The sequence below is a fragment of the Silene latifolia genome, chromosome 9 (genome assembly GCF_048544455.1).
Source record: "Silene latifolia isolate original U9 population chromosome 9, ASM4854445v1, whole genome shotgun sequence".
In the NCBI taxonomy this organism is placed as follows: Eukaryota; Viridiplantae; Streptophyta; class Magnoliopsida; order Caryophyllales; family Caryophyllaceae; genus Silene; species Silene latifolia.
In genome coordinates, this window is record NC_133534.1 from 110,781,425 (window position 1) to 110,795,064 (window position 13,640).

The window sequence follows — 13,640 nt, forward strand, 5'->3', positions numbered from 1 at the left end:
GTCGATCTATCGGCCATTTGGAGTGTGATGTTAGTGCATTTAAGCTCTCCCATCCCCAACCTTTTACTCACCGAGTACGGCATGACACTCACATTAGCCCCTAGATCACATAAGGATTTGTTGATCGTTGTGTCGCCAATGGTACACGGTATTGAGAAGCTTCCCGGATCCTTTAGTTTTGGAGGTGAACTCCCTTGAAGTATTGCACTACTCACCTTAGTGAAGGCGATAGTCTCAAGTTTCCGGATCGACTTCTTCTTTGTGAGGATATCTTTCATGTATTTCGCATAGGCCGGTACGTGATTTATTAATTCCGTGAAAGGAATTGAGACTTCCAAATTCTTCACAATTTCCATGAACTTTCCAAGTTGGTCATCAAATTTGGGCTTGGCTTGACGACTTGGAAAAGGAAGTCTAATCACAATGGGCTCCTTCTCCTTGACCTTGTCTTCATTTTTCTTTGAACTTTCTTCTTTTGATGATTCTCCATCTTTGGAGTTTTGCACAATTTCTTCCTTATCACTAGCTTCCACAACTTCATCCTCAACTTGCTTCTTGATTGCTTCATACCTTGTACCACTTCTCAAGTGAATGGCACTAACTAACGTTTCATGTCTTGGGGATTACTTTGAGGTGGTAATTGCCCCTTTTGTCTTTGTGAGCTTGAAGATGCTAGTTGAGTCAATTGTGTTTCCAACATCTTGGTGTGAGCTAGGATGTTGTTGATGGTGGTTTCCTTTGCTTGACTATCTTTTTGCATTTGAGTGAAAAACTCTTGTTGATTCTTTTGCATTTGGAGGACCGCTTTTTGAACATCAAAACCTTGGTCATTTTGGTGATTGTATGGATTTTGATTTTGGTAACCTTGGTTTTGGTTGTAAAAGGGTCTTTGATTTTGGTTTCTCATGGGCGGTGGAGTGTATGTTGTTTAAGGGTTTTGAACATTTTGGCTTTTGTATGAGAGATTTGGATGGAATTTGGTGTTTTCATTGTAATAGTTGGAATAAGGGGTACCACTCTTGTATGCTTGGAAAGCATTCACTTGTTCATTTGTTCCCCTACATTCACTTTGGTCATGTCCCAAAGTTCCACAATTCTCACATATCCCACTTGGGATTGATGAGGATGCCGTCATGGCATTAACATGATGCTTTGGTGATTGTGAGACTTCTTCAAGTCTAGCCATAGCTTTTTCAAACTTCAAATTGACTGTGTCAATATGAGCACTAAGTTGAGCACCCAATTGAGTAACGGAGTCCACTTCATGCTTTCCTCCTCTAGTAGCCTTGCGAGGTCTACTATATTGTGAGATATGGACCGCCATTTCCTCAATCTTGTTCCATGTTTGATTGTCATCAACTTCGGTGAACATTCCATTTGATCCCATGTTGAGAATGTTCCTTGAATCTTCATATAAACCGTTCCAAAATTGTTGTACCAAGAACCATTCGCTAAGTCCATGGTGAGGACATGAGCGACAAATTCCCTTGAACCGCTCCCAAGCTTCATACAAAGATTCTTCATCCCTTTGCTTAAAACCCGTAATTTGAGCTCTTAGCATGTTAGTCTTTTCCGGTGGGTAGAATTTTTTGTAGAAAGCTAGAGCCAACTTCTTCCAAGAATCAATTCCGAGAGTGGCCTTGTCAAGGCCCTTCAACCATTGTTTTGCGGTGCCAATTAGAGAAAAAGGAAATAAGACCCATCGAATTTGGTCTTGAGTTACACCGGTTTGAGAAATCGCCTCACAATAGTCACAAAAGGTTCCATATGAGAATGAGGGTCTTCACTAGGCATCCCCCCAAATTGGCTCCTTTCGACTAATTGGATAAAGGCGGATTTGGCAATAAAATTTCCGGTTAGATGTTGTGGTGTGGGAGTACCATTGGGTAGGTTCTCCTCGGTAGGTACGGAATGTGACGAGAATTTAGGTATTGTAGGTTGATTTTGTGGGGTATTGTGTAATGGGTTCTCCTCTCCTTCTCTTGCGAAAGGGTTGATGAACTCAATAGTTGGTTGAACAACTTCACTAATACCTCTCAAATTCCTCCTAACAAGTCTCCTATTGTTCGTCAAGGTTCTTTCAATTTCACGGTCAAAAGGTAACAAATCACCTTGTGACCTTCTAGACATGCAAAATATCAAACAACTCGAAAACAATTAGAACAAACCTTGAGGAGTTTTACTTCCCCAAGGTGAAGAAAGACACAACTAATAACAATAAAAGGAAATCTAAATCAAGCAAACACCGTCCCCGGCAACGGCGCCATTTTTGATCGGTCCGTTTCGTGTTCACAATTTTAAGGTGTGGTCGTTGGGTCACGTCCGAATCAAAACACAATTTATAGCTTCACAAACAACTCTACAATTAGTAAAGAGGCAAGTAAAGGTCGGATCCCAAGGGACGGGTATAGAAATGAGATTTCTATTGCAACTAGTGGTGTCTTAGGGGTGTCACAAATTGGGTTGATGTAGAAGGTCACTAAACTAAAATAGCAATGAAAATAAACAAGCAAGATGAATTGAAACGGTTGTAAACAATTGATAAAAAGCACTAGGGTGTCATGGGATCATAGGGGAATCATGGGAATTGATCATACAAACATGTTCTCAAATTATAAGCAAGCAATTATTGTTGTGATGGATTGAGTTGGGTTATATCTTACAATCCTAGGAAAGTTTGGGTCTCGGAGCCGAATCGATTAAATTGTACAACACCTACAAGTCGACTTAATCTTCCCTACTCAACAACATGCATGGTCTAATGAGACTCGAGTTGGTTTATGTCTTACAAGTCTCATTGAAAAGATAGGTGATGGTAGTAAATGCAAGGATTCATAGGCTTAGCATTTCATCAAACATAACATGTGCATGAGTTGAGATCAAAACAAGCAAGCAAATAAAACATGAAAGCATATTAATTTAAGCATGAATCATTCCCCATGTTGGTTTCCCCTAATCACCCATTAACCCTAGCTAAGAGACTACTCACTCATTATCATGTTGATCATGCTAGCAAGGTTGTCAATCATACCAACAAAATGAAACATGATGAATAAATAAAAATAATTAGCAATAATTAAAAAGGGATTAAGAGAATTATACCTACTAATGATTCCAATAATAAAGCAAAGATAAAAGAAGTACTTGATGCTTGATTGAGAGGTTGTCAATCTCCCAATAATAACCTAAATAATCTTCAATTACCCAAAATAAAGGATGAACAAAAGAGAGATTAAGGAAATAAAACTTGTATTAGAACTTGATTAATTGTTGATTACAATACTAAAGAGAGATTTGATTGATATTAACTACTCTAATTATTGATAAGAAGAACATCCTCTTCTAATTAGACTAATGGGGTATTTATAGTGGAAATTAGGGGGATGCATTAGGGTTAACTAAGGGCTAAACTAGTAATTACACTTTTTAGATTGAGCAGGGAGGAGCCGATATTTTACGAAGGAAGGTCTTCTTTCTTTGTAGCTTGGAGAAGACGGAATTGCGCTGTAGAGGAATCCGAGCGGTTTAGAGTCGGGACGGGCGGATTCTGGCAGTGGAACTCGAGCGGATTCAGGTCAATCCGGGCGGATTGTGGTGGGTAAACCCGAGCGTCTTGTGGTGAAACCGCACGTATTGTGCAGGTGGAGGACGGCCGGATTGTAGACAATCCGCACGGATTGTGCCTCAGCAAGATTTCTTCTTCTTTTCTTCCCTTTTCTTCATAAATTCCTTGGGGATTTCCTTGGGGACTCAAGGATCCTTTCTCAACATTGCTCATCTACTATAATATGTACAAAGGCCTTCTAATCTTGTCTCTCCTTGATGCTTGGTCATTGGATTCGATCAATTTAGTCTCGTTTTGCCATGAAAATGCAAGATTCTTACTCCTTTCCTACCAAGGGATCAAAATCTCAAAGAATATGCAAAACAAAGAACTAAAGATAATAAATGACCTAAATATGTACTAAAAAGCATGGGAACAAGGCTAATTCGGGGGCTAAAAATGCGCTAATTATGGTCACATCAATCCCTTATGCTTCCGCTGTTGGATCAATCATGTATGCCATGATATGCACACGTCATGATGTCTCGTATGCCTTGAGCATGACGATTAGATATCAAGGAAATCCAGGTGAGAGTCACTGGATAGCCGTCAAGAACATCCTTAAGTACTTGAGAAGAACTAAGGATTCTATCTTAGTGTTTGGAGGAGACACCGAGCTCCGTGTTAATGGTTACACGGACTCAAGTTTCCAAACAGATAGAGATGACATGAAATCACAAGCTGGTTTCGTTTTCATGCTCAATGGTGGTCTTTGTTAGTGGAGAAGCTTCAAGGAAGTCTGGATGCGGATTCAACAACGAAGGTCGAGTACATTGCAAAGATCGAAAGTCGCCAAGGAAGTCTGTATGGATCAGGCAATTCACGGAAGGTCTAAGAGTAGTACCTACCGCCAATGATCCCATCACTCTCTATTGTGATAATAGTGGGACGATCTTCCAAGCTAAAGAGCCAAAGTCTAGTAATAGATCTAGACATGTACTTAGAAAATATCATGTAATTAGAGATTTCTTTGAAAGAAAGGAAATTGCGATATGTAAGGTTGGGACGGATGATAACATAGCTGATCCGCTCACCAAGCCTTTATCGCAGGCTAAGCATGATGGACATGTTGCGTCCATGGGACTCAAACATATGCCAGTTTTATGTTAGATTTTGATATGAAATAAAAGAGTTATTTTATTTGATCATATGCATAATCACATTTGTCTTTTATTTTTCCAATACTTTGTCATATTCAAATGGGTTGTGGAGACAAGATTGAACCCCATTAAAGTGAACTAAGTTGACATAGTAATCGCCCATAGTCATTTGTATGAGGTGACGTCTCAAAGTGACTAGAGTGTGATGCGATTGATGGCAAGTTCAAGTGCCATAGAGTCATATGAGAATGACTAGTCGATCACATAGGCAGACTGTTAGGAACACTTTGTCGGGCTAATGACCGCTTATAGAGTTCTGGCAAATTTATATAGCCTGGTCGTGGTGAGAGCTACTATAGTATTCTAATGAGTCAATTCTTTTGACTAAAGACTGTTCGCCTAAGGTGGCACAGTTTCAGATTAACTTTGATTTATGTTACTACGACCTTCGTAAATGGGGTCAAATGGGCATATTTTGGGTTATGATGGCTGTGGCTAGTCGAAGGGAATAAGTGCAATAGGAATTGTCCACCCCTTGTCAAGGTTATAACAATATCTCAGGGCCACTCGAGGAGTAATGAACTGGAAATGCGTGGCCACACTCGGAAGGTATCTATGGTATATAATTCCGGTCAATCAGTAATTCTCCAGATCGAGGAAACCACTCTCGATATGATCACTTGCAAGTATGACCCGAAAGACACCTTGCATTGAGTGGGAGATAGTAATAGGACAAGAGAATTGGTGACGCTCACTTGTCGAGGACAAGTGGGAGATTGTTGGAATATGTGGCCTCCGACAATAATGCGATCACAACCGTTGATCATGTTGATCACATGTTTAAGTCTCATTATAAAGAATACAATTGGGAAGTAATTTTTCTTACTGTCAACTGATCAACATATATCGGTAATGATTGGCTGACTAGAGTTTGACATTACTGTCGTGCGACGGTGGTGATCAGTTGATCCCCTTAGGTCATACCTATAGGGAAATACCCTTAATTGATTATTTAATTAATCGTATGCCGATACGAGTTAATTAAATGGCTTAAAATTGACGGATGATTTGTGAGTGAGATTAACGTGTCTTATTGTAATTCGATTATATTAGATACGGTCTAAGTAATCGAATTGTTTTATTATTTGGATAAAATTATTGTTTACGAAACAATTGAAATCGAAACTGAATGAATAATTTATTATAAATACAAGACATTGTAATTTATAATTTGATAAACCGTTTTGGTACAAGTAATTACGAATTACTAGTCGATTTTGTAAATGACATATTTTATGAGTATGTTGATTTTTTATATGTTAAAAATACATTACATTGTGACATGTCATGTAATATGTTACATGTGACAAAATTAACAAGTGACAAAATAAAATGGACTACCCATTTTATTTTAGGTGTACCGAAATAAGGGAGGGAGTATAAGATTTATATTGTGTTTTATCTTTAGTGGAAAACACAATAATTAAATCTAGCTAGTAGCCATGCATACCTAGCTTTTGAGAAGAGCATTTTTTCCATGCATTGGCTTCCCCATGACCCATACCCCAACCGGTATTCCCACTAGAGAAAGACTAATGTTTTCTCTTTAATTACTCATTACCTCATACAATATTTTCTAGTGTGTGAGAAATATACTACTCTCTACATCTTATGAAAAATTAGAGAGATAAAATCTCCAAAAAAAAATTCCTTCCTCTTGACCGAAATTGCAAGAGACCAAGATAAATATTTTGGGTCAATTTTAGTAAGATTAGTATTATTTCTAGTAAAAATAATATTAGTTATTAAGGGATTTCTTTGGGTATTCACATTTGGGAGGGATTCTATTTTGGATCCTTTGTTCATCCACTTTAAAGAAAGCTCAAGAACAAGTAAGAAGGAGATCTTACTTGTGCCCTTTAATCCGAAATTCCATAGTAAGAAAGACGATTTCTTCTCTTGTCTATTTTTGTTTGCATGCATAAGATTTGTAATTATTTTATGACTAAATAATTTCTCACATATATGAATATGTAAATTAATGGGATTAATATTTCTAACAAGCACAAGAAGTCAACCCTCCCGTAGGTCTGACTGAAGCTGAAAACGACTCCAATTTTTGGAAGAACAATTGATGTACCTCAAAGGGGATGATATCTATAGGGAAAACATTCGCAAGTATGTGCCCGTGAGTTCCAAATTGCCAACCAACTTCAACATGACGGATATCCCGAACTTCAAGGGGCATGAAAACCCTTTGAACCATATCCATGCTTTCAAGGTTTACATGTCTATCAAAGGCATTAATCCCGAGATGTTCTTAAGGATCTTTCCTTCATCTCTTGATACCATCCCGAAGCAATGGTTCTATTCCCTAGAACACAATAAGAACGCCACTTGGGATGACGCCGCAATTGACTTCGCTAAACAATATGCGGATAATGCTGAGATCCAAGTCAATATGCATACTTTAGAGGTTCTTACCCAAAATGAGAAAGAAAGTTTCACCGACTTCCTAAGTAGGTGGAGGAAAACTAGTACCCAACTTGTCGAGCGTCCAGATGAAGCTACCCTCGTGGAAAAATTCGTGGACAACTTGAAGCCTATTTATGTAAATCATTTGAGGTACCAAAACATAAAAACCTTCAAGGACTTAACTGTACTAGGGACAAGGATCGAAGATGACATCCGTAAAGGACTCTTGTCCAAAACGGTAGGTCGTGGATATCAAGGCTCAACAAGTCGTTCTTACGGCTCTACTAGCAAGACTGATGAGGTTAACCTTCTCGAACTATCAAAGAAGAGTAACCCACAAAGAAAGTTCATAAAAATTGGGGATACATACTCCAACGCTCTGAAGAGATTGATGAAACAGGGTAAGCTCCAACCTATAGGGCCTACACCTGAACCAGAAAAGAAGTCCAAGTCCTGGGATGAGAATTCGTACTGTGAATATCATAGAGGTAAGGGACACGATACAGAAAAATGTTACAAGTTAAAACATGTACATCAGGACATGATTGAAGACGGTCGCCTACCAATACCGCCTGGAGGTAAGCCTAACAATACTAAGAATCCTCTTGGAATTCTGATGATTACAAGTGAAGAATCTACCCTAGATTGTTCACACCTCATTTCTCTAGTCGAAGAAGAGATCCATGCAATAGAAGATTAAGGGAACTACTCCACCATTTCCCCTACTATCACCGACTTTATCGCATGGGCAAAGAGCGTGAATAGACAAGTCTGAGAACTAGAAAGTGTAGTGGCGACCCTACGTAATCCAAGTGCAACACCTAAAGAATGTGCACCACTAAACCACTTTCAGAATGCTACAATGCAAGAAGTGGTAGCCGTGGTTGATGAGCTAATCGACCAAATCATCCAATTGAAAGCCGAAATCATAAGGTTGAGAGAATTTGCTACTATTAACGGAGTATGGGCCGATGATGATGAAGATGAATACCTCACCGAACACTACCTAGTCAAAATCAGTGAGGAAATAGTCCAAAACAGTGAGGACCAAGATATAGACCACCTTACTCGTTCGGGGCGTCCATATCAAAATGTTTCCCAAAATGGTCCCATAGTAAATGGTCCAATCACCAATACCAACGTTGTCATGCCAAATGATAGCGAGGATACCTCTACTGACCATTTACTAAACCAACTACAGAAGACAAAGGCTGATCTTTCAGTCTGGCAACTAGTTGCAAGCTCATTCCCACATCGCCAAGCTTTATTGCAAGCTTTGGCCAAATTAAACGTGGCACGTGACTCCACACCTGATGACGTAGTCAACTTGGTCTTCCAAGATTCAACTAAGCTAAGTAACCCAGTTACTTTCTCGGATGAAGATTTGTCACCTTTCAGCGCTAGTCACAACTTGGCTCTATACATTACTGTCATTTGCTTAAAGAAAAATGTGCCAATGACTTTGGTAGATGATGGCTCAGCAGTCAACGTCATACCATTGAAAACAGCATACAAATTAGGCATGAAAGAGTCGGATTGGACCCCTACCAATCAAGGTGTTCGCGCATATAATTGTACACGACGAAAAGTGGTAGGACTAGTTAACCTTACCATAGCCACAGAGCCTATCGAGCGAAAGGTTAACATCCAAATAGTGGACATCGAAGCATCCTTCAACATACTTCTGGGAAGACCTTGGATTCACGCTTCCAAAGCGGTAACATCCACGCTCCACCAGAAAATCAAGATCCCACTAGATGGTAAAGTGGTGACGATCACTTCGTCACCCATCAAGGCGGTAATAGAAAAGAGGTCAAGCAACCAAGTAATTGCAGATCCAGTATATGAACTTGGGGGCTTCCATAGCATAAACCTTGTAGAGAGTGAGTTGGCACCTTTGTACTTCGATCCCTACTCTAAATTAGTGGTCAACCACGTGCTCAAATCTCAGGGATACTTCCCGAGAATGCCATTTAATCCTGTCCAAAGAAATACCTTTGCACCTTACAAAGAAGGTAACTCACAAAGGATACCACTAGTATTAGGACAACCCACCAAGAAAGAAGCTCTAGAAATGCTCACTCAATTCCAAAACCGCAAGAGCGTGGGAATCCAAATGCGACCCTATCTCCCTACCCTAAATGGATACTTCTTTAGAGAGGGGAGTCAAGAATGCTTTCACGGGTTTCCCGAGCCTTGGCACTACATAGGAAAGTAACTAGCTGGAATCGAGATCTTTCATGATTGCTACTTTATTCCTACGGAAACGCTTCCTACCGTAAAGACTCGTCAAGCACCTTGCTTAGACGAACAAGATGTTAGCTTACTATTCGGAGAAGATCGATTTGTTAGAGCCGCGCAGGACGAGATCATTACCATGATACTTCAAGATGATCACTTCAACCCTACCGCATTGATCACAGAAGCCAGTTCGAATCAGCAAAAAGGATGGAGAATTTCGATCAAGTGGATGAACAACCAAGGAAGACTCTTCAAGCTCACCACTGGAGAAGGAGAAATGTTCAAAGGAGAACCAGAAGATGATGAATTCGAGTCAGACTCAGAGTCGGAATCAGAGTCGGAGTCTAGAGAAGTCCCTAGAGATTCTCCTCCTGTCGTCACTCCCCCTCCCCTTGTTTCTCCTAGCTTAGCATCAAGTAGTAACAGTAGTTCAGGAAATGTCCCAACAGCTGTCCCTTTACCGCCACTGACTACCGAATAGATGGCTTCTTTGTTTCAACTCTTTTCAAATTTTAATATGAATAAATCAGGTTCTGCTTACTCTTTGTGTTATTTCGAATGCATTGCATTTACGATGATAATGAGGATGACCCAGACCCAGACTCAATCGAAATACCTCCCTACATAGCTAAAGAAATACTACAAGAGGGGGAAGGGGGACCAGTCATAGAAAACACCGAACCCATCAACGTGGGAACCGAACTAGAACCCCAAGAATTAGGATAGGGACGACCTTGAGCCCCGCCGAAAGGGCCAGTTTTATAGACCTCCTACACGAGTTCAAGGACGTTTTTGCTTGGTCCTACAAAGACATGCCAGGGATAGACAGGGATATCGCAGAGCACAAAATCCCAATCAAACCAGGTTTCAAACCCGTAAATCAGAAGCTTCGTCGAATGAGGACAGAATGGGCTCTTAAGATCAAAGAAGAAGTTGATAAGCAATTCAAAGTCGGGTTCATCAAAGTTTCCGAGTACTCAGACTAGGTAGCCAACATAGTACCCATACCCAAAAAGGATGGGAGAATCCGTGTTTGTGTTGATTTCAGAGACTTGAACAAAGCGAGACCCAAGGATGACTTTCCTCTACCACATATCGACATATTGGTGGATAATACAGCAGATCACGCGTTGTTGTCCTTCATGGATGGATACGCGGGATATAACCAGATCAAGATGGCCATATAAGACATGCACAAGACCGCCTTCGTCACTCAATGGGGCACCTATTGCTACACGGTTATGCCGTTTGGGTTAATCAATGCCGGAGCCACGTATCAACGCACCGCAACTACGTTACTACATGACATGATGCATAAAGAAGTTGAGGTATACGTAGATGATATGATTGTCAAGTCCAAGGATAGAGAGGGGCACATCGCGAACCTTCGCAAATTCTTCTCGAGACTACGAAAGTACAATATGAGGCTCAACCCTCAGAAATGTGCATTTGGGGTAACATCCGGCAAACGCCTGGGGTATGTCGTTAGCCAACGAGGGATAGAAATAGACCCTTCCAAGATCAAAGCTCTAATCGAAATGCCGCAACCTCAAACAGAGAAGGAAGTTAGAGGATTCTTGGGCTAAGTGCAATACATAAGTCGATTTATATCGAAACTCACCATGATCTGTGAACCTATCTTCAAAAATCTAAAGAAAACAGAACACATCATGTGGGATGATGAATGTCAAAAGGCGTTCGACCGAATCAAGGAGATACTAGCCAAGCCACCAGTGCTCATGCCACGCCAACGAGATCAACCTCTTGGTTTATATCTCACAGTAACTGAACCAGCCATGGGAGCTATGCTAGCACAAACCGTGGGAAAAGAAGAAAGAGCTATCTACTACTTTAGTAAGAAGTTCTTGGAGTATGAGTGCAAGTACACACCACTCGAAAAGACATGCCTCGCTCTTGTGTGGGCAACGAAGAAGCTACGCCATTACATGCTTAGCTACTCCGTTAAATTATACTCCAAAATGGATCCTGTCAAATACCTCTTCGAAAAACCCGTTCTCAATGGACGCCTAGCGAGATGGACTTTGATGCTCTCAGAGTTCGATCTCAAAAATGTACCTCTGAAAGTTATAAAAGGACGCGTTGTCGCCGAGTTCTTCGCAGAAAATCCCATCAATGATGCACAAACAATAGACACCTGGTCGTTTCCGGATGAGGATATACTCCAAACTGAGGTAGACTCCTGGGACCTTTATTTTGATGGAGCGTCAAACTTAAGAGGATTTGGAATAGGAGTGTTGCTCATTTCTCCTGAAGGTGAGCATACACCACTCTCTGTCAAACTCGACTTCGAGGTGACAAATAACGCAGCAGAATACGAAGCTTGCCTCATTGGGCTACAAGCAGCAGTAGGTTTAGGCATCAAGAATCTTCGGGTACATGGAGATTCATCATTGATCATCAACCAAATTACGGTATCTTGGAAAATTTGGAGTCAAAGCCTAGCACCCTATCAAGCCAGAATAGACCAAGTGGCCCAATTCTTCGATCAAGTAACTTACCTACACCTACCTCGAGAAGAGAATCAATTTGCAGATGCTCTTGCAAAACTCGCATCCTTGATTAATATGCCGGATAATATGGTAGAAATGCCTTTATGCATCGAACGACGGTCAGAGCCAGCTTATGTGCACCAAATTACAGATGAGGAAGAAAACCCAGAGGAACCTTGGTTCCAAGCAATTCTGAACTTCAAACTCAACGGCACCTATCCACCAGATATGGATAAGAGGGGACAACGTGCTATACGCTTAATAGCCTCCCAGTACATCCTCATGCAAGGAGAATTGTATAAAAGAACACCTCTTGGTGTAGTCTTGCGTTGCCTTGATCATTCACAGGCACGGAAAGTGATGGAAGAAGTCCATGATGGAGAATGTGGCCCTCACATGAGTGGACCAATGATGGCAAAGAAAGCCACGTGTTTGGGGTATTACTGGACCACGATGGAATCCGATTGCATCGAATATGTGAGACATTGCCACAACTGCCAAATCTTCGGGAATGTGCAACATGTCCCTCCTTCGTTACTGTACACCATGACGTCTCCTTGGCCATTTTCTGCTTGGGGAGTCGACATCATCGGGAATATCACCCCAGCCGGAACAGGAGGTCACTGTTTCATTCTGGTGGCAATCGATTATTTCACCAAATGGGTAGAAGCGGCTTCTTACACTAGTCTCACAGCCAAGAACGTGGCAAAATTCATACAAACCAATATCATCTGTCGATACGGTTGCCCACACTAGATCATCAGTGACAATGGGTCACATTTCCAGGCTGAGACTGAGCAATTCCTAGCCAAGTACAAGATCAAACACCACCATTCCTCGCCATATAGACCACAAACTAATGGCGCAGTAGAGGCAGCAAACAAAAATGTTGTCACAATCCTCAAGAAAATGATTGACAAGTATAGAGATTGTGAAGGAAAAGTAGATCTATATACTTGACATATTCATATATGTGTTATTTTAATTTGTCATAAAATTAATTAAATGATCTTATGCATGCAAACTTATAAAAAATATTAAGAAGAGATCTTCATCTTACATTGGAATATTGGTTTATATGGGCACAAGAGAGATCTCCTTTCTCTCTTGTTCTTGTGCTATCCTTAGTGGAAGAACTAAGATCCAAGTATAGGATCTCTCCCAAAGCTTTATACCCAAAGCTCACTCTTAATAAAAATTAATATTATAAATACTAGTACAATATTAATCTTGTAAAAATTGACCCAAAAATATTATAGGACACTTAATATTTTCGGTTTGTGGGAAGAGGAAGAAGGAAGCTTTTTATCTCTCTAAAACTCAAATTTTAGAATAAAAATGAAGAATGAATGATACCACAAAAACATTTTGTGTATATTAGGTAAAATAAGAGGAAAAACCAAGTGGTTTTTCCTCTCTCAAAACCGGGTGGAAGGGGGGCATGGGAGGGAGCCAATGCATGCTCTAGTTGTTCTTCACAATGAGCAATAGGTATGCAAAGCTAGATTAGTAGGTAATCATCATGCCCTCCACTAATATAATCAACATAATATTTTCTTAATCTTCCTCTAATTTTCGGTACATATAGTTAATATGGATTCCATATTATTTTTATCAATTTGTCAAGATGTCACATGTCACATGTCACATAAAATTGCTATGTATTTTTAACATATTAAAAATCAACGTATTAATAAAAATACGTCATAT

General features: G+C 40.2%; 1 non-coding gene across 1 annotated transcript; it reads left to right on the forward strand.

Annotated features, from left to right (window-relative positions):
• Window positions 1–1,454: 1,454 nt before the first annotated feature.
• On the forward strand, window positions 1,455–1,561 carry LOC141604441 (small nucleolar RNA R71). The gene has a single exon (XR_012526141.1). It is a non-coding gene; the product is annotated as a small nucleolar RNA R71 (small nucleolar RNA).
• Window positions 1,562–13,640: the final 12,079 nt, after the last annotated feature.